The following is a 16046-nucleotide window of genomic DNA, read 5'->3' as shown; positions in this document are numbered from 1 at the left end:
TTGGTGGGAGGGCAGGCATGTACCACTTTGTGCATCTGCTTTATTTGGGTACTGGAAAATTGAACCTGAGCTGGAAGGCTTTGCAAACAAGCACTTTCAAATGCTGAACCACCTCTCCAGCCCAGGACCACCCCCCTTTTACAAAGACAATTCTTGCTCTGACAGTTTATTTTGAGGGTCACACATAATACATATGGTACATGGTAGGCCTTAGTATTATAAATCTGAGTTCTTTTGGGCTTTACTGTTTGTGGTACTAGAGTGACTGCCATTTAACCTGTAAACAGGTTTCTGGGTATGGGGGAAGATCCCCCATCATGCTGGAAGTGGTCTGGCTAACCATGACCCCACCTAGACAGTGATAAGTTCTATTTGTCCTTCAAAGAGGTTTATGATGCTTCCCTATGTCCTGTTCAGGGGATCATGAAAAACGTTACACCACATGGAAGTTTGTTTTCCTTCTCTCCCTCCCTTCCTCCTTCTCTTCTACTTTTTTTTTGATATGTTATTTTTATTTATTTATTTGACAGAGAAAGAGGGGAAGAGAGAGAGAGAGGGAATGGGTGCACAAGGGCTTCCAACCACTGCAAACAAACTCCAGACGCTGCACCCCCTTGTGCATCTGGCTAACATGGGTCCTGGGGAATCGAACCTGGGTCCTTTGGCTTTGTAGGAAAATGCCTTAATCACTAAGCCATCCCTCCAGCCTTCTACTTGTTATATGTATATATGTATGTATATATGTATATGTATATGTGTATGTACATACATACACATATATATATGTATATACAATATTTATACATACATACACACACACACACACACACACACACACACACACACACACACACACACACACATATATATGGATGGATGGATGGATAAATATTTGAAGTAGGTTCTCACTGTAGCTCAGGCTGACCTGGAATTCACTATGTAGTCTCAGGGTGGCCTTGAATTCATGGCGATCCTCCTATCTCCACCTCCCAAGTGCTGAGATTAAAGGTGTGTGCCACCATGCTGGTCAAAAAACAAAACATAACAAAACATTTTTTATTTGACAGAGAGAAAGAGAGAGGGAGGGAGGAGAGGGAGAGAGACAGAGAAAGACAGAGAGAGAGAGAGAGAGAGAGGGAGGGAGGGAGGGAGAGAGAGAATGAATATGAGTGCACCAAGGGCCTCTGGCCATTGCAAATGAACTCCAGATACATGTGTCACCTTGTGTATCTGGCTTATGTGGGTACTGGGGAATCAAATCTGGGTCCTTAGACTTTGCAGGCAAGCGCTTTAACCAATAAACTCTCTCTCCAGCCCTCTGCTTGTATTTTAGCCAGCAAGTCTCCTTGTATAAGCTTAGCCCACACATTCAAGTTATTCAGAGCTAACTGGGTTCAGCTTTTTCCTTTGTTTACATGAGAATACTAAAGTAGATGACCAAAGCTACTTTTGAGATTACTACTGATTTTTTTTTTTTTTTGTTTTGTTTTTCAAGGTAGGGTCTCACTCGAGCCCAGGCTGACCTGGAATTCACTATATAGTCTCAGGGTGTCCTCAAACTCATGACAATCCTCCTACCTCTGCCTCCCAAGTGCTGGGACTAAAGGCGTGTGCCACCATGCCTGGATATTGTTTTTTTTTGGGGGGGGGCAAGAATTTTTCTTTTCAGTTGATTTTGATTTTGCCATTTACTAGTAAGGTTTTTTTTTCGTTATTGTTGAGATAGGGTCTCACATAGTCCAGTTTGGCCTCCTACTCATTATGTAGCCAAAGATGGATGTCCTTAAAGTACTGATCCTCTTGCTGATCCATCTCTCAAATCCTGTTTATGAGGTGCTGGGGATCAAATTGGGCTTCATGAATGCTAGGCAAGGACTCAACCAACTGAGCTGCATCTCCAGTCTCTTAGTCAGGTTTTTGACATGATGACAATTGCTATGGAAAATACAAACTAGAACAATGTGTGGATCTTTCAGTCTCCTTTGGGTAAAAAGACATTGGGGGGGGGGAATAAGCCAATGGGCAGGAGAGTCTGCTTTCTACCTTCAAGAACTCTACCAGCCTCTGCCTGGAAATTAAGAGGAACCTGAGCTTTGCCCAACCTCCTCCTTGGGGCGGTCTCCTCCAGTGACCAAGGCAGACAAGGGGACGTCCCCATTGCAGCAGAAGTCTTATTACCATGCTGCCCTCCAGAGCAGGCATGCCTTGAAGACTAGAGCTACTTCATCCATGTCTCAGGTAGGTACATTTGGAGAATGCATAAGGAAGGGAGGGCTACATATACAAGCCTGTAGTCAAAGCATATTTTTGTACTTGTATTACTTATTATTTGTATATAGTTGAAATATGTGAATTTATTATTGTTGAATGGTGGTAAATACAGCCTAATAATTTTAAATGTGCTTTACTTCAGTAGCTATAGGGAAGGTATTTGGGGTAGTAGTTAATGCTTACACACTTCACAAGGGGGTATTTTTATTTTCCTAAAATCTTTTTCTGGTTCTAGAATCCAACCAAGGTCCTGTGCATGCTAAGCACATATTCGATCACTGAACTAAACCCCCAGCCCTCTACCTATGTCAAACAGAATCAAGCTGGTAGGTGTTCTCATGTAGTCTGTTGTTTTTTCTTTGCATGCTTTCATCAGTGTCTTGATTTTCACTCTCATTGGTCATGAAAGCAGATTATATTGATCAATTTCTTTAGAAGCTTTCATTCAAAGATAAGTATGATAACTGATCTAGATGGGTGCTTATTTAGCAAGCAAATATTTGCCCTTCCTCTACCTAAATAGCCTCAATGGTTAAGTGAGTGGCTGGCACTTTTGGACTAGGTATGTATAGCTTAGTGGTAGAGCATCTGCTTATCATGCAGGAAGCAATGGGGTCAGACCCCGGGACCCCCCCACACACTGGCATCTCCCACTGGAGAACCTACTGTTTATATTGCATTTATTTTATGTGTGCATTTTTAATGAGTCTCACTCTACCCAGGTTGGCCTCAAACTCATAGCAATTCTCTTACTGAGCCTTCTGAGTGCTGAAGTATGAGCAATTATACCTGGCATTTACTGTACTTTTTAGTTCATGTGGAATTAATCAGTAGTTCCACTTTGGAAAAACTCTTTTCCAAACAGACTTTGCAGTCATTTTTATAATGCTTTATAAGTACTTTTAAGACACTTTTCCTTTTTATAAGTTCAAGTAAAGTTTGTAATATAACAACTTTAGAGTACACAAATGAATAGTGTTTAGTATATTCACAATGTTGTACATACGGCAAACCTATTTGCCTCTAGAGTGTTGTCATGGCTCCCCAAGCAGATTCATTCCCTTTTCCTCAACTAGTAGTGACCATTGATCTACTGAAGATATCAGTATGGATTTGCCTATTCTGGACATTGCAGCAGCAACCTTCCAGTCTGGCTTCTTTTACTCATCACTACATGTTCCATATGTTCCATGCTTATCTATCTTGGCCTTGTTCATTTAGCCCCCCCCCCTTTTTTTTAAAGATAGGGTTTCATTGCCATCCAGGCTGACCTGGAACTTACTCTGTTATCCCAGGCTGGCCTCAAATCAGTGATCCTCCTACCTCTGCCTCCTGAGTACTGGGATTAAAGGTGTGCATCCCCATGCCTGGACATTTAGCCATTTTACTTTGGATTTAGGAAAATCTCATTTATGGCTACTTTGTATCTTTTTTATTTAATTTATGACAGAAAGAGAGCAAGACAAAAAGAAAGAAAAAAATTGTTGTACCAGGGTCTCCAGCCACTGCACTCGACCTCCAGACACAAGTGCCACCTTGTGCGCATGTGTCACCTTGTGCATCAGGCTGATGCAGGTTCTGGGGAATTTAACCTGGGTCCTTAGGCTTCTCAGGCAAGTGCCTTAACCTCTAAGCCATCTCTCCAGGCCTCCATCTTCTTTTGAAGATGACATCTTTCCTTGCAGTCTATTTTTGTGTTCATGCAGGGATAATAATTTAGGTATAGTGGCCAGTTTGATTTAATTTTGAATTTCATCACTGGTGCTTTCTCATATTCTTTTGGACTGGGTATACAAATTTCTTGCCCTATTTCTAATTAAACCATTGAAAATTTATGGCTATTTAATAGCTGATGAAAATGAAGAAAAACTATGTTAATCAAAATAAGCCTTACTTTATAGAAAGTTCTTTAAAAAAATACAAACCTATTAAAAAAAGGTAGCCAGGCACAGTGCCATGCAAGCATGAGGATCTGAGTTCAGATCCACAGTCCCTTCAGAAATGCCAGTGTAGTGTACAGCACCTGTAATCCCAGCACTTGAGAGGTAGATACAGGTAGAGCCCCAGGGCAAGGCTTGTTTAGTGAGAGATTCTGTATCAATAAATACAGACTAATTGAGGAAGGTCCCTGATATCAACCTCTGGCACCCCCCCCCAACCACATACCATACATTTGCATCTGCACACACACATGCACACACATAAATGCACCCAAACATGCATGAACATGCATGTATGCACACCATACATATATACACATGCAAAAATAGAAAGGAATAAAAAAGGAAAATAGAATGGTGGTTTCAAAGAGACAAGAGGTAGGGGAGAATAGAGAATTCTGCTTCTCATTGACATAGGTGTGTTGGGATCACAGACCCATGCACCACTTTGTATATGGCTTTATATGAATGTTAGGAAATTAAACTTGGGCTTGTAGGCTTCCAAGAAAGTGTTGAGCAATCTCTCTAACCCATGAAAAAATACATCTTAATGCATGTATATATGTATTATGAGCATGTGTGTATATGGAGGCTAGAAGACAACCTTAGATGTCATCCTTAGGAATGCCACTTTTCTTTCTTCCCCCCCTCCCTCTTTCTTTCTTTTCACTTTTTTTTTTTTTTGAGGTAGGGTTTTACTCTAGTCTAGGCTAACTATGAAGCCTCAAGGTGGCCTCTAATTCATTCCTACCTCTGTTTCCTGAGTGCTGGGGATTGAAGGCACGTGCCACCACACCCAGCTTTATTCTCTTCTTTTCTTTTGAGAAAGTGTCTCTCACTGTCCTTGTATTCACAAATTAGTGAGCCAGCAAGTCCCCTCTGCCTGTCACCATGCCTAGCATTTTTATATAGGTAATGGAGGCTGAACTCAGGCTTGTGAGGTAAAGACTTTATAGACTGAGCAATCTCTCCAACCTTGAAAAACATATTTTTAAAAATATGAGGAATAAACAGCTAGCTGGGCTAGGCATCATAGAGCATGCCTTTCATCACAATACTCAGGAGGCTAAAGTAGGAGGGTTTCTGTAAGTTTGAGGCTAGACAGAGCTACAGAGAGACCCTGCCTCAAAAAGAAAAATAAATAAATAGAATTTACAACTACTAATATAGCCAGGTATGGTGGCACAAGCCTATGACCTAGCACTTGGGAGATGGATGAAGGATGGTCAGTGGTTTAAGGTCATTTTAGGTTACCAGCTTGGGCTACATGAGACAAACAAGGTGGGGGTGGGGGTGCACGCCTCTAATCCCAGCACTGGGGAGGCAGAGGTAGGAGGATCTCTGTGAGTTCAAGGCCACCCTGAGACTACATAGGGAGTTCTACATCAGCTTGGCCCAGAGTGAGACCCTACCTCAAAAAACAAAAGACAAACAAACAGCAAACAGACAAATGCCTCATAGTAATGCTAATTCTTGTGGGTCAATGTAAAATTCCTAACATTATGACTTAAGGCAATTATGATCTGGATATCTGCTCTAAGTCTGGTATAGCATGTAGCTCAGCATTACAGTTCCCAGCCAAAGCATAGCACTAAAAGGGATCAAATAATGTTCACTAAGCAAATGAGTGAATTATCTTTTAGCAAATCTTCTCCCCACTTTATATGCTTCTTTGTCTCTCTTTCTTCTTCTAATTTGTTGAGGCAGAGTCTCACTATCCAAGGGTGCCCTTGAATCTTACTCTGTAGCCAGGTTGGCCTTGAAACCACAGTGATCTTCATACCTTAGTTTGTGAGGACTAAAGGTGTGAGACACCAAATCTGGCTTTACATGTATATCTTAATCCTATTTTTAGGTGGTCATAGATAACATCTGATAACATTAACATTATCAATGTGAGCAGTCTTTCTGCCACATCAAAATGGTCGAAATGGGCTTTCTGACTGACCTTCATCAGCAGTCAAAGGCACTTGCTTACAAAGCCTGATGGCCTGAATTCAATTCCCCAGCACCTATGTAAAACCAGATGCACAAAGTCTTAGTGCATGTGTACAGAGTTTGTTTGCAATGGCACTAAGCCCTGGAATTCTCTCTCTCTTTCTGCTTGTAAATAAATCAACAAAATTAGTTTTTTTTTTTTCCTTTAAAGCTCTGTAGAAAGCTTTAACAACAGAATGAATGAAGCAGAAGACAGAATATCTCAGCTGGGAGACAAGGCAGAAAAACTGTAGCATTATAACAAAGACAAAGGTTAATCAATAAGAAGGTATATATGAATGGGGTTTTCAAGATAATTGGGACACTATGAAAAGACCAAATATAAGAATAATATTAAGCTGTGTGTATGACTTTAATTCCAGGACTTGGGAGGTAGAGGTAGGAGGATTACTGAGTTCAAGGCCAGCCCGGGTCTACAGAGTAAGTTCCAGGTCAACCTGGGCTAGAGTGAGACCCTATCTTGAAAGAAAACCAATAAATAAATAAAAGAATTATAATACAAAAGATGAAGAGTCACATTCTAAAGGTATAAAAATATTTTCAATAAAATCTTAGCAGAAAATTTCCCTACAGAAAGAGATGCCAATCCAGATATAGAACACTAAATGGACAAGATCAAAAAAAGAAGATCCTCTCATTGTATCATAATTAAAACAGTATATATACATATCAAAGAAAGTATATTGGAAAGAGTAAGGGAGAAACACCAATTCATAAATAAAGTGCAGGAGAAAGCCAGGCGTGGTGACGCATGCCTTTAATCCCAGCACTCAGGAGGCAGAGGTAGGAAGATTGCTTAGTTCAAGGCCATCCTGAGACTACATCATGAATTCCAGGTCAGCCTGAGCTAGAGTGAGACCCAACCTTGAAAAACAAAACAAAACAAAACAAAACAAAACAAAACAAAACAAAACAAAAAAGTGCAGGAGAAAGGCATATTTCTCAACAGAAAATTTAAATCTTGAAATATTATATTTCATGTGATGAAAAACAAATGACAACCCAGGCTACTATACCTAGCTAAGATATCCAACATCACTGAAGGAGAAAGGAAAACTTTCCATGATCAAAACAGGTTCAAGGAATTCATGACCACTAAGGTATTCCTTCAGGAGATACTTGAAGGAATTTTCCAGACTGAAGAGAAAGACAAACACATCCATGAGGACATGGAAAAATAAAGCCACCCTTGAACAACAATTAAGGAAAAGAGGAATAGGAAAATCCTAAACACCAGAAAATTAAAACAACAGGAGATAATACATATTTTCAATGATAACTCTGAACATTGTATTAATGGTCTCCATGTCCCATTTGAAAGACACATACAAGCTTAAAAGACTGGATTAAAAAGATCCACATATTTGTTGCTTTTAAGAAACTTACATCACTATAAAAGACAGATGCTACTTAGGAAAACTTAGTAAAACATCTTCCAAGCTAGTGGAAATAGGAAACAGGGAGGTGTTTTTTAAATTATGGAAGATTTATTTTAGGAAACAAAAGCAGAAAAAACTCCCATGCTGGGAGAGGTCCTGAGTGGGCAAATTCCTTCTATTCTAATAATTAAAAAGAAGTCAATTTAAAAAATTACTGGTAATCTAAATATGCATATACAATATACCCTGATTATAGCTGCCTCCTTTTTTTGTTTATTTTTATTTATCTATTTGAGAGTGACAGACAAAGAGGCAGATAGAGAGAGAGAATGGGTGCGCCAGGACCTCCAGCCACTTCAAATGAATTCTAGACACATGCGCCCGCCCCCTTGTGCATCTGGTTAACATGGGAATCAAGCCTCGAACTGGGGTCCTCAGGCTTCACAGGCCAGCACTTAATGGTTAAGCCATCTCTCCAGCCCCTATTGCTCCCCTTTTTGACACCCTTCCTCCATTCCTCTTGCACTGAACCTCCTGTACTTTCCAACTAGTCCCTCTTTTATTTTGGTGTCATTTTTTCCTTCCTCCATCATACATGACAACACATTATGGGAGCAATATTACACAGGTCTTGTGCAGGCTATGACCAAAGCTATGAAAAGAGGTAAAGAAGATCAGGTCATATGATAAAGGGGTATAGTCAAGTACTAAACATGGATATACTCAACTTCACAAAATAATAATATTTGAGTTAAAGTAACAGATTAATCCTGGAACAATAATAGTGGGTAACTTCAATACCTCATTCTCATCGACTGACAAGTGATCCATGTGAAATATAAACAGAAACATCTGAGTTGAATGATATCATTGATCCAATGGACTTATCAGACATCAACAGATCATTCCATCAAAACACTGTAGAATATATATCCTTCTTAGCAGTCCATGGAACATTTTCATTTTAAAATAGGACATACATTAGGACACAAAGCAAATCTTAATAAATACATGAAAATAGAAATAGTTCCTTACTGTATCTGATAACAATGGAATGATGCTACATATCAACAATAAGAAAAACTATAGGACATACATAAAACCATGAAGATTAAACAGTATGCTATTAAATTTTGAATGTATCATTGGATAAATCAAGTAATTCCTATAAATTAATGAATATGAAAACACAATATACAAAAACTTATGTGATACAATGAAAGCAGTACTAAGAGAGGTCTATAGCTCTAAGTGTCATTATTAAGAAATCTAGTGATTGGAAAGATGGCTCAGAGTTAAAGCAGCTTGTTTTCAAGCCTGATAACCTGAGTTAGATCCTCCATAGCACTCATGTAAAGACATACACAAAGTGGCACATGCATCTGTGATCCTAATGCATGTAGGGTAATGGGAGGAAGAGCCAGGAAAATCCAGAAGCCCACAGGACAGCCAGACTGGTAATTGTAGTGGCAAAAACAATGACAACAGAGCTCAAAGAGGATGGAAGGAGGGGACTGACACCTTAAGGTTGTCTTCTGTCTTCCACACATGTGCCATGGCATGTGCAACTACACACACACACACACACACACACACACACACACACACACACACACAATCCAAAATAACAAAAGAAACTGGGGAAATCTCAAATGAATAACTTATTATGAATAATTTATAAGTCTCTAAAATAAATTATTCATACAAACAATAACAAGTCAAGCCTGAAGCAGGTGGAAAGGAATAATTAAAATCAGAGAAGAGGGCTGGAGAGATGGCTTGGCAGTTAAGTGCTTGCCTGTCAAGCCTAAGGACCCCAGTTCGAGGCTCCATTCCCCAGGACCCATGTTAGCCAGATGCACAAGGGGCACACGCATCTGGAGTTCCTTTGCAGTGGATAGAGGCCCTGGTGTGCCCATTCTCTATCTTTCTGCCTCTTTCTCTCTCTGTCGCTCTCAAATAAATAAATAAAAAAATCAGAAGAGAAATTAATGAAATGGAAACAAATAAAATGATATAAAGAATCAACAAAACAAAGACTTAGTTCTTTGAAAGGATAAACAAAACCAACAGACCCCTAGCTAAACTAACCAAAGGAAAGAGAAAACCCAAATTAACAAAAGTAGAGATGAAATGGTGGGTATTAAAGATACTACTGAAATTCAGAAAAATCATCAGGGCAAACATTAAACACATACACCCCAGTAACTTGAAAAATCTGGTTAAAAAAAAAAAAGAATAAATTGGGCTAGAGAGATGGCTTAGCAGTTAAGGTGCTTGCCAGGTTCAATTCCCCAGGACCCACGTATGCCCAAGGTGGTGTAAGCATATGGACTTCATTTGTAGCAGCTGGAGGCTATAACAAACTCATTATCTCTCTATCTCTCTCCTCCTCCCCTCTCTTAAATAAAAAATATTCAGAAAAAATAATGAATAAATCGATGCATATAACCTCCTCAAATTAAACTAAGATAAGTAATTTAAACAGATGTACAGCAAACAGTGCAATAGAAGTAATAATAAGAGATCTCCTGCTAAAAAAATTCCAAGGCCAGATGGATTTACTGATGAAATTTTTTCGTTCGTTTTTTGTTTTCTTGGTTTTCAAGATAGGGTCTCACTCTAGTCCAGGCTGACCTGGAATTAACTATGTAGTCGAACTCATGGTGATCCACCTACCTCTGCCTCCAGAGTGCTGGGATTAAAGGCATGTGCCACCATGCCCAGATACTGATGAAATTTGCCAGATATTTAAAGAATAAATAATGCTTCCCAAACTACTTAACAAACTAGGACAGGAAAGAATACTACTGAACTATTTATTAGGGAGCCAGCATTGGAAAAGAAACCACAAAAAGAAAATTATAGAACAATCCTCCTGATGAATATAGATGAAAAAGTGCTTAACAAAATAACTGCAAACAGAATGAAAAACTACATAAAAGATCATTCTTAATAAGGTTGGCTACCCTATATTCTAAAGAGACATGGATGGTTCAACATCTGCAAAGCAATTAAATGTAATACATCACATAAGTAGACCAAAGGACACATGATTATTTCAATTGATGTAGAAAAGGCTTTTTTTTCCCCTCAATTTTATTAAACATTTTCCACGATTATAAAAAACATCCCATGGTAATATCCCCCTCCACCCTTTTCCCCTTTGAAATTCCCTTCTCCATCACATCACTCCCCATCTCAATAAGTCTCTCCTCTATTTGGATGCTATGATCCTCCCCTGCTCTTATGATGGTCTTATGTAGGTAGTGTCATGCATTATGAGGTCATGAATATCAAGGCCAATTTTTTGTCTGGAGGGAGCACGTTGTAAGGAGTCGAACCCTTCCTTGGCTCTTACATTCCTTCCGCCACCTCTTCTGCATTAGACCCTGAGCCTTGGAAGGTGTGATTGTGATGTTACTTAGTATTCTAGTTACTTCTTTCCAGCACCATGATACCTTCTGAGTTGTCCCAAGGTCACTGCCACCTGAAAAGAGAAGATTCTCTATCCAAAGTAAGAGTAGCATTAATATAAGGGTATGCATATTAAGAGAAGTGCTTACTGGGCAGTTTCATAAGCATAGTACATACCCTAATCCAGACATCAGAAGATGTTACAATCTGAGGGCTCATGACTACCCCTGTTTTAAGTTTTCAGTATCAGGGATGTATTCCCTCCCTTGGAGTGCGCCTCCAGTCCAATTGGAGGGCAGTTGGTTTCCACAATGACAGACGTGCCACTATTGCACCCGTTGGCTCATCTGGCCTGGCTGGCCAATTATAAGGCTTGCAGTGTCCAATGTTGAGTATCTTCATTAGTGGTGTATCTTTCTCCCATTGAACTGCATGTAGAATGGCTTCTTCCAGCTTTCTGTCAGCTACTCTACATGGAGAAGGTTATCAATTCAGTTCCAGCAGGATTTCTCAGTGGCCTTGCAGCACAAGTACGTGGAGTCTTCAGCAATAGAGTCTCACCATCTATTCCTGGTGGGAAACCAAGGGACTCGGCAATGGCCTGTAATGTTGTGGGGGCATCAGGGACCTCCCTGGCCAACAACTCACTGGAAGGTATCCCATTCCTGGCACTGAAAAATTTCTAGCAATGATCTATGGCTCCTGAGTGTTCCATTGTCCAAAACTGGAGGATTCCATTTGATTTATTTATATCCTCTCAGATTTTGATCAGCCCTCCCTCCACCTTTACTTTACTCAATCTGCTCCCCTGACCTCACTTTGGGCCATTTCACCCCCATTAATCTATTCTTCTACTTACATATATACACTACCAAACTATTAAGTACCCTCCTCCCTTCCCTTCTCTTCCCTTTGTATCTCGTTTTTAGCTTACTGGCGTCTGCTACTGAGTTTTTCCTTCTCACACAGAAGCCCAATCACCTGTAGCTAGGATCCACATATGAGAGAGAACATGTGGCACTTGGCTTTCTGGGCCTGGGTTACCTCACTTAGTATAATCCTTTCCAGATCCATCCATTTTTCTGCAAATTTCATAACTTCATTTTTCTTTACCACGGAGTAGATCTCCATTGTATAAATGTGCCACATCTTCATTATCCACTCATCAGTTGAGGGACATCTAGGCTGGTTCCATTTCCCAGCTATTATGAATTGAGCGGCAGTAAACATGGTTGAGCATGTACTTCTAAGGAAATGGGATGAATCCTTAGGATATATGCCTAGGAGTGCTATAGCTGGGTCATATGGTAGATCAATTTTTAGCTGTCTTAGGAACCTCCTCACTGATTTCCACAATGGCTGGACCAGATTGCATTCCCACCAACAGTGTAGAAGGGTTCCTCTTTTTCCACATCCCCACCAACATTTATGATCATTTGTTTTCATAATGGTAGCCAATCTGACAGGAGTGAGATGGAATCTCAATGTAGTTTTAATCTGCATTTCCCTGATGACTAGGGACGTAGAACATTTTTTTAGATGCTCGTATGCCATCTGTATTTCTTCCTTTAAAAACTCTCTATTTAGCTCCATAGCCCATTTTTTGATTGGCTTGTTTGATTCCTTATAATTTTACTTTTTGAGTTCTTTGTATATCCTAGATATTAATCCTCCATCAGATATATAGCTGTTGAGGATTTTTTCCCATTCTGTAGGTTGCCTCGTTGCTTTATTCACAGTGTCCTTTGTAGTACAAAATCTTTGTAATTTTATGAGGTCCCAGTGGTTAATCTGTGGTTTTATTGCCTGAGCAATTGGGGTTGTATTCAGAAAGTTTTTGCCAAGACCAATATGGTGAAGGGTTTCCCCTACTTTTTCCTCTAGCAGTTTCAGAGTTTCAGGTCTGATGCTAAGGTCTTTGATCCATTTGGACTTAATTCTTGTGCATGGAGAGAGAGAAGAATCTATTTTCATCCTTCTACAGATACATATCCAATTTTCCCAACACCATTTGCTGAAGAGGCTGTCTTTTCTCCAATGAGTATTTTTGGCATTTTTATCAAATATCAGGTGGCTATAGCTGCCTGAACTTATATCTGGGTTCTCTATTCTGTTCCATTGATCTACATGTCTGATTTTGTGCCAGTACCATGCCTTTTTTGTTACTATGGCTCTGCAGTATAGGTTAAAATCAGGTATGGTGATACCACCAGCCTTATTTTGGTTGCTCAGTATTATTTTAGATATTTGAGGATTTTTTTTTTCTCTTCGGTTTTTTAAAAAAATTTTTTCTTTGTTCATTTTTTATTTATTTATTTGAGAGCGACAGACATAGAGAGAAAGACAGATAGAGGGAGAGAGAGAGAATGGGTGCGCCAGGGCTTCCAGCCACTGCAAACGAACTCCAGACGCGTGCGCCCCCTTGTGCATCTGGCTAACGTGGGACCTGGGGAACCGAGCCTTGAACTGGGGTCCTTAGGCTTCACAGGCAAGCGCTTAACCGCTAAGCCATCTCTCCAGCCCCTCGAGGATTTTTTTTTGTGATTCCAAATGAATTTTTGGATTGTTTTTTCTATTTCCGTGAAGAATGCCTTTGGAATTTTGATGGGGATTGCATTAAATGTGTAGACTGCTTTTGGTAAGATTGCCATTTTCACAATATTGATTCTTCCAACCCAGGAACAAGGGGTGTTTTTCCACTTCCTAGTGTCTTCTGCAATTTCTTGCTTGAGTGTTTTAAAGTTCTCATTGTAGAGATCCTTTACTTCCTTGGTTAGGTTTATTTCAAGGTACTTTTTTTTTTTTTTTTTGATGCAATTGTGAATGGGAGTGATTCTCTGATTTCACCCTCTGTGTGTTTGTTGTTAGCATATATGAAGGCTACTGATTTCTGTGTATTTATTTTGTATCCTGATACATGGCTGTAGGTTTTTATCAGCTCTAACAGTTTGCTAGAGGTGTGTTTAGGGTGCTTTATATATAGAATCATGTCATCTGCAAATAATGATAATTTGATTTCTTCTTTTCCAATTGGTATCCCTTTTATGTGTGTCTCTTGCCTTATTGCTATGGCTAAGACTTCCAGAACTATATTAAATAAAAGTGTGGACAGTGTACACCCTTGTCTTGTTCTTGATTTCAGTGGAAAAGCTTCCAGTTTTTCCCCATTTAGTAATATGTTGGCTGTAGGCTGGTCATAAATAGCCTTTATTATATTGAGATATGTTCCTTCTATTCCCAGTCTCTGTAGGACTTTTATCAGGAAGGGATGCTGGATTTTTTCAAACACTTTCTTTGCATCTAATAAGGTGATCATGTGATTTTTGTCCTTTAACCCATTTATATAATGTATTACCTTTATAAATTTGTTTTATAAATTCCCTGCATTTCTAGGATAAAGCCTACTTGGTCAGGGTGAATGATCTTTCTGATATATTCTTGTATTCTGTTGCCAAAATTTTGTTGAGAATTTTTGCATCTATGTTCATGAGGGAGATTGGCCTGTATTTTTCTTTTTTTGTTCTATCTTTGCCTGGTTTTGGTATAAGAGTAATGCTGGCTTCATAGAAGGAGTTTGGTAGAATTCCTCCCTTTTCTATTTTATGGAAAAGCTTAAGAAGCAATGGTGTTAGCTCTTCTTTGAAGGTCTGGTAAAATTCAGCAGTGAATCCATCTGGGCCTGGGCTTTTTTTAGTTGGGAGATTATTGATAACTGTTCGGATCTCCGTGTTTGTTATAGGTCTATTTAAGTGGTTAATCTCATCTTGATTTAATTTAGGTTGGTCATATAAATCAAGGAAATCATGCATTTCTTCCAGATTTTCATACTTTGTGGAGTATATGTTTTTATAGTAAGTCCCTATGATTTTTTGAATTTCTCTGTCATCTGTTGTGATGTTACCTTTTTCATCTCTGATTTTATTAATTTGTGTCTCTTCTTTCTTTCTTTTGGTTATATTTGCTAAGGGTTTATCAATCTTATTTATTCTTTCAAAGAACCAATTCTTTGTTTCATTGATTTTTTTGTATTTTTTTTTTTTAGTTCCTATTTAATTAATTTCTGCCCTAATCTTTATTATTTCTTCCTGCCTGCTGATTTTGGGTTTGCCTTGTTCTTCTTTTTCCAAGGCTTTAAGGCGAAGCATCAGGTCATTTACTTGTGACCTTTCTAATTTCTTAATATAAGCACTTAAAGCTATAAATTTACCTCTCAGTACTGCCTTCATTGTGTCCCAGAGATTTTGGTATGTTGTGTTCTCATTATCATTTGACTCTATAAATTTTTTGATTTCCTTTTTGATTTCTTCATTGACCCACTCATCATTTAGTAGTGTATTGTTTAGTTTCCATGATTTTGTGTATGCTCTATAGCCTTTCTTGCTACTGATTTGTAGTTTAATTCCATTGTGGTCAGATAGAATGCAAGGAATTATTTCAATTTTCTTTTATTTGTTAAGATTTGCTTTGTGTCCTAATATATGGTCTATTTTAGTGAATGTTCCATGTGCTGCTGTAAAGAATGTATACTTTGCAGCATTTGGATGAAATGTCCTGTAGATATGTTAGGTCCATTCCTTCTATGACCTCATTTAGTCCAGATGCTTCTTTGTTTATTTTTTCCTTGGATGACCCGTCAATTGAGGGGGGGGGGTCGTTGAAGTCACCCACTACCACTGTGTTTGGTGTATCTGTGATCTTAGTTCTAATAGCATTTGTTTGATGAATCTGTGGGCCCCCATGTTAGGTGCATATATGTTTAGGATTGTAATGTCTTCCTGTTGGAGGGTGCTTTTAATCAATATAAAGTGGCCTTCCTTATCTTTTTTAACTAATGTTGGATTGAAGTCTACCTTGTCTGATATTAGCATAGCAACCCCTCTTGTTTTCTATGTCCATTTGCTTGAAACACTGTTTTCCAACCTTTCACCCTAAGATAGTGTCCATTCTTTATAGAAAGGTGGGTTTCTTAGAGGTAACAAATTGAAGGATTCTGCTTTTTAACCCAGTCTGCAAACCTATGTCTTTTGGGTGGGGCATTGAG

The 16046-nt window shown here is 39.0% G+C and overlaps 1 protein-coding gene across 7 annotated transcripts in view; it reads right to left on the bottom strand.

Annotated features, from left to right (window-relative positions):
- The window catches only part of Spidr (scaffold protein involved in DNA repair), a 453987-nt gene that overhangs the window by 46283 nt on the left and 391658 nt on the right, over positions 1 to 16046 (bottom strand). The window lies entirely within an intron of this gene.

Source organism: Jaculus jaculus, chromosome 2 (genome assembly GCF_020740685.1).
Source record: "Jaculus jaculus isolate mJacJac1 chromosome 2, mJacJac1.mat.Y.cur, whole genome shotgun sequence".
In the NCBI taxonomy this organism is placed as follows: Eukaryota; Metazoa; Chordata; class Mammalia; order Rodentia; family Dipodidae; genus Jaculus; species Jaculus jaculus.
The sequence above is the reverse complement of the archived record's forward strand: the minus strand, read 5'-3'. Positions and strand labels throughout refer to the sequence as shown.